The 6,629-nt window shown below is 28.3% G+C and overlaps 1 long non-coding RNA gene across 1 annotated transcript; it reads right to left on the bottom strand.

The window, feature by feature from the left end:
* Positions 1-406: 406 nt before the first annotated feature.
* On the bottom strand, positions 407-6,415 carry LOC122857608. The gene is made up of 2 exons (XR_006374239.1): positions 6,306-6,415; positions 407-1,846 (listed from the first exon to the last, which is right to left on the bottom strand). It is a non-coding gene; the product is annotated as an uncharacterized LOC122857608 (long non-coding RNA).
* Positions 6,416-6,629: the final 214 nt, after the last annotated feature.

The raw sequence follows: 6,629 nt of genomic DNA, 5'->3' as shown, positions 1-6,629 counted from the left end.
TTATTTGGCCGTTACTCTCTAATTCGAAAAACGGGAACAGAACTATTTTCTATATATTTTTTTTTTGTTCGGGGACAAAAAAAGTGACAAAAAAATTATTTATGAATATAAATAAATAAAAATGAAAATATAATAAATTTTGTGATTAACGAGATTTTATTGAATGTCTAGAAGTTATTTTTTTGTAACAACGTAGCATTTCACAGACAATTGAGATTTTTTTAAAAATATTATTATAAAATTTTAAATAATCACATACACTGAAATTTTTATTAAAAAAAATATTATTATCGAGTGCAAATTTCCTATTTACAGTCTAGATATCACAACCACTCGTGACCGTGGTAGAAATAGGTATTTTTTTCTATTTATTTAATAAATAAAATACATGTGATTGATTTTTAAAAAATAATAATGTCCGAGGAAAAGATTTTGTTAAGAAAAAGATGTAGCCAAAAAAATTGTGCGGTAAGCAACGTTAATTCCTAAGCCACATCTCCTTCTAAGCTACTGCTTTTCCTTGGTATTTTATTCATTTATTTAACGAAAAAAATAAAAACAATTTATGTGAATAAATTGAAATACCGAGAAAAAGTAGTAGCTAAGAAAAAGATGTATCCAAAAAAATTATGTTTTAAACAACATCAATTCCTGAGATACATGTTTTCCTCAGCTACTGCTTTTCATTGGTATTTTATTCATTTATTTGACAAAAAAAATCAGTGCAATTTATTGAAATAAATTAAAATACCGAGGAAAAATAGTAGCTAAGGAAAAAATGGAGCTAAGGAATTAATGCAACCGAAAAAAAGATCTGGTAACGTTTGTTGGGGCGTGTGGCCCACGTTACTTTTAAAAATTAAGAAGTTTCAATACTCCGGCTAGGGCCGTGTTAAATTTCATCTCTTAAATGGTTTTTGAAAGTAACAATACAATAATAGTACATTTTTTTTTATTTTTCTGAAACTCGATTTTTTTTTTTTTTTCGTTCAAGTTAAGGCAAGCTATAACTTCTGTTAGAATTAACGGAATGACTTCATATTAAGCTCAAAAAACGTGGTTTTTGAAACTCTATCGCCCCTCAAGGAGTTTATCCTGATTCCAATAGTCAATTTTTTTCTATTTTTGAAACAAAGGAGACAAAACTTTTGATAAAATTGTAGTAGAGACTTCGTATTAGGCTCAAACAACGCGTCTTCAGAAACTCCGTCGCCCCTCATGAGAAAGGGCATTATCTGTTCAGTCATTTGTTTTTTTTATTTAAAAACTAAATTTAGAAAAAAAAAAAAAAAATGGTTTTTTTTCAATTTTTATAAAAAATGTGATCCATAGATCAAAATTTTTCCAGAGAGGCGATAGAATTTTCGAATACGCATGTTTTAAGCCTAATATGAAGTCTCTAACACCATTTCATCACGAGTTATTGTTTGCCTAAAAAATGAAAACGGCACAAGCTATAACTCAAAATGGAGTAGTCGCAGAGGTTTCATATTAGGCTTAAAATAATCGTTCTTCAAAATTCTATAACTTTTTCAAATGAATGTTTATCGTACGAATAGTATTTTTCGTGCAAAAAAAAAAATAAAAACACAATTTTTTTTTTTTTTTGTTTTTTGGGAAAAAAAAAAATGGCAGCATAGATATCGCTTTTCTCTATCAAGGGCGATAGAATTTCTTGAGTCGCTTCTTTTGAGCCAAATCCGAAGTCTTTACGACAATTAGTTTAGAAGTTATGAACGTTTTTTTTTTTTTGGGGATAAATCCAATACTGCGGCTGAGCCTTTCGGCTCCTAGTCTCCGTAAAAATATGTGGCAAGCAACATTAATTCCTCAGCTACATCTCTTCCTAAAAAATAAATAAAAATAACTAGGAAAAAATTCATATAAATATTTTAATAAATATTAGATAATAGAAAATGATTGAATCCATAAATCTAATAACAAATTGATAAATTAATTATTAATTTATTATTATATCTACATTAAAGATGTACTAATAATAATTATTATCATAAAATTATTAATTTTTTATGTACTGTAATGTCCTGCGGTAAGCGCAGAACTTTTTTTATTTAAGATAAATTATATTTTATAAAATTATATATTCGGGGTCCAATTGAATACCCCTAGCTCCATCTTATGGATTATAAGGGTAACATTTAAGGGAGTAAACGCATCCCCGAGCACCCCCGAATATTTCGGACCTACCCTACGGTCAGCTTGTGCTACTGACCGAAGATATCGATCAGTTTGCTGGGATTTCTGATCCAGTGACTACCAGCTCTTCCAGCTCTGACCGCTTTTAATATTTGCTCTAAAAGGTCTTAGGATAATTTTAAGAACCGCCAGCCGAAAAACTGTAAGTTATACTTATTCAATATTTTAATGATTTATTTTACCTAAATATTTTTAATTATATTTACGTAATACTTGGTTACGTAAATTATGAATTTAAACTTATTAAAATCATCTTGGATTTAACTTGTAATAAATTCTGACTGCATGGTCTAAGTTGTCTTGTTCTTTTTATTTAAATTCGAGTGCAAGCTTTGTGTTAAATTATTTAATCAAATGAATATTGAATAAGGTAAATTATAGTGGGCTGATTTAAACAATAATTTGCCTACTAAAAATAATTAATTATTTCAAATATAAAAATCAACGACCTAGTGGTCATAAATTTGGTCTCAACTACGACCTGTAAAGTATAGTAAAGCGTTTATGTAAATGTTAAATTAAACATAAGTAAAAGTGATCTTCGTTATAATTTTTATTGTAAATTCAGTGTTACACAAGTGCGTCGATTATGTCAAGGTCCATGTTGGTCCGAATTCAATTACTATTGGTAGAGTTGTGGTATTTTAATAATAAATTTACCATTTTATTTAACATTATGTTATTTGTGTTTGACTCAAGTTCTATAAATTATTTGTGTTTAATTTGTGTACTATTTTCGTGTATTTTTCAGGTTCCTTTTTACCTCTTCCTACATTACGCAAATTTATCTCCCTACCCTTCTATTGTTTTCTTAAGTAAGCAGGATAAACAGGGTTACTTTAATTACATATTAGGCAGGATTATTTTATAGGGCAATATTGGGTTGTCTAATAAGTAATCCGGCTACGATATTTCAGTATTTTAGCTTCTAACCTGATTTAGCTTTGATTTAACCTCGTTTCGACGTCGAGTAACATTAACTTTCAACCTCGAATAACGTTACTTATCGACGTCGAAACGAGCTCAAATAGGGTTAGAAAATAAAATACATAAAAAATAAAATACATAGCCTCCGTAAAAATTAATAAATTTATCATTATCATGGTATTTATAATCATATTTATGTTAAATTTGAACATCAATATTGATTTTTCACTGTAATATCAATTCATTAAGTCTTTTTGGATATTTTTTATTTCTCGCCTCGTTTTAATCTTCGCTCAACCTTGTTTCGACGTCGAATAGTGTAACATATTTACATAGAATCGAGCTTGATTTCGACATTGCTTCGAGCGTCAAGCTCGGAAAACAGCCACGTTGAACGTCGAAACGAGGATGGATTTCGTCCTGGGATATGCTGTTTATTGAAACGGAATCGAATAATTAGTTTTCAGCTATCTTACGTATAACTTAGCACAACCGGTCATACAAAAAACATGTGAAATAGTAAAAACAATGATACAAAAAATTAATTCAATTCATTAATATTCAAATATATTGGAAAAATTAAAATAAAAACCTATTATTTCGAGATTTCAACACCTGATGATAACTGAACGGCGGCAGGGGCGAGTGGAAGCTTAGGTTTTCTCATTACTGAATTTGAGAAAATAAAATTCAAAATAGGTAGCCATGAAAAAAAAACCGAAATCGAGAAAATCATAAAATTGGTGGTTTTAATAATTTTTTCACGCCTTTCAACTAAGAACATGAAAATATAGTATTTAAAACTGGCGGTCACGAATGTTTGAGTCCCTTGGTGGAGAGAGTCTCTCTGGATGTTCTCCGAATTTTCTACGGATCTCTCCAGATTTCTACGTCATTGAGACCTGCTTCGTTATTTTGAACATTGTCTGGATTTTTTGGAAAAATATTTCCTATTTATTTTTAAGTGAAACTTCTTTTTGGAGGATAGTTGAAAAAAAAATTCGTCACGAAAATCGGGGACGGAAGTCAGGGTTGGGAATCGGGGACGGAAATAGCATAAGCAACGCCACATGAAACGTTGCATGCAACACAGTATAGTATAGTTTGAGAGAAAGAAGAAGAAAAGGCATGCGCATAACTGAGAAAAAAACTACAAAAAGAAATTTGAAAATAATAAATTTAATATGACTCAAAAAAAATAAGAATGGAATGGTCAAAATATGTAAAAAAAATAAATTAATAAAAATAATAAGAATAATAATAAAACAAATAAAAATAATAAAATAAATTATTAAACTTGATTTAATAAAAAATAAAACAGTAAAAGTCAAATCGTAAAAAACAAAAAATTAATTCAGTTAATAATCAATATATAAAATCAAATCAAATCAAATCGAAATCAATAATCGATGACAACTGACAAGTAATGGAAAACACAATTTAAAAAAAAACCAAAAAAAAACCGTACACATTAATTATTACTTTCTACGTAAAAAATATTCAAAGTTTTTAATGCTTTCTTAATCTTTATTAATCGAGTATTATCTATATATTGTTTTTATATTTATCATGTGATAGCAGAATAACAACACTGAACAACACGAAATGATTAAATAATCTGTCAAAAACACACAGCAACATATAAATAGCATACACATACATAAACGATACCATACTTTTTATTTTGTCCATCCAATAGCACTAGATTTAGGGCCCTGTATTATCGATGATTTAAGATTTACACATTATTTTGGAAATTCACACACTGTTTATTAGTCTCAAAGAAGGTGTGTATTTCTTGATCGACACACTGATTCCTACTATGTTAGAACCGTCATCTTTATGAACTGAAATCGATGCGGATGGGGGGTATTTTTCTTAATAGTGTAACCAAAAAAACTACAGGAAAATCTTGATGCTCTATTAGCTTCAAAATCTTCACCTGTTTCAAGTACTGAACGTTTATAGCAATATCGGTCTAGACAACAATAATTTATAACAAAAATATATAAAAATACAAAATTTTATACTTATTTTTAATTATTGTATAATTTGAAATAATATAAAAAAATTCCATATCACAAAGAATATCTTGAATTCCTGACATAATGAACGCATTATTTTAATATATAAATTTTACTAGTTAATATAAAATGAACAATATCATGAATACCGACCGTAATATGAATAGTCAATACCAACAGAAAAATCAATGAAAGAAACTTATAGTTTTATCACCGCAATCACTCCAAAAGAAGTTTCACTTCCCCCGTGCGTACTCGCAACACGCATAATTTTTCCTATGTAAACTCTTATTTTTCTTTTTTTTATTCATTTACCATTTTTTTCCCGTTAGTTTTTTTTTAAAGCGGAAATTCCGCACAAAATCCGGAGATATTATAAAAATAGTTTGGAGATTACTCCTTGAAAATTCCAAAAATATCGAATTGAATTATGACATAAAGTTATCGTATCGAAAAGTGACTTGATTTTATTTAAGAAGTCAACTTCTAAAATTAAGGCAGTTTAGTCATAAATCAAGACAGTGATGTATTATTTCAAGTCATTTATTCTTGAAAATAATACTTCCAAAATAATGAATTTAAGAAGTTTTTCTTTTTTACAAGAACAGTATTACTCTTATCAATTACAATTTACTTTTAATTTAAATCAAATATCTGATAATTCAAGAAATTTCACGGTTTCAATTAAAAATTTTTTTTGTTTTATCAAGACACCTTTTTTATAATTCGATTCTAAAAATTTCCAAGAACAAAATTTCTTTCGGATAGAATTTTGTTTTTTTAATGTAGCCCTTTATAGCGAAATCATTAGGATATTACATTGATTATTTTTTCAATTTAATGGTTTTCTCGATTCCAGAATATTGTATCTGAATTATTTCGTCAAAATTTAATTCTCAAACGTTATGCTGAAAAACGAGGACATTTCACGGATCAGAACGATATAGAGACATACTTTTTAAGTAACTCTTTTTCTTTCAAAATTATGTGATGTCAGTCGAATCAAGTTGAATTCTATTGAAATCATAGAAAATTATTAATGAAATTATTCCAAATTAATTTAAATATCAAAACCGACGACTCAATCTTCAAGTCTGAAAAGCAAAACTTGAGTAATTTTAATGATTAAAGACTTACAGTTGACTTTTTTGAATATATATTTCCAATGAGTGATTGAAATAAAGCGATTCGTTCATCAGTTGAGTTATTATTCCAAGTGTAACATTCGATTCTTGCAAATTACGTGTGAACGTTTTGTGATAATAGCCGACTATTACGTTGCATAAAACATCCTTTGAATGAGTTAAGTCGAACATCAATTTCTCCTTCTTCAAGCTGTTCAAGATGTTGAGGTGAAGAAAGAATCACGAATATCATATACATTACAATCATAGATTCAAAAATTAAAAGGAATAAATATGATATCTGAATATTTGCAGAGATTATGTCGACGTACCTGGT

This window comes from Aphidius gifuensis, linkage group LG5, assembly GCF_014905175.1.
Source record: "Aphidius gifuensis isolate YNYX2018 linkage group LG5, ASM1490517v1, whole genome shotgun sequence".
Lineage (NCBI taxonomy): Eukaryota > Metazoa > Arthropoda > Insecta > Hymenoptera > Braconidae > Aphidius > Aphidius gifuensis.
This window is presented reverse-complemented; position numbering and strand designations above follow the sequence as displayed.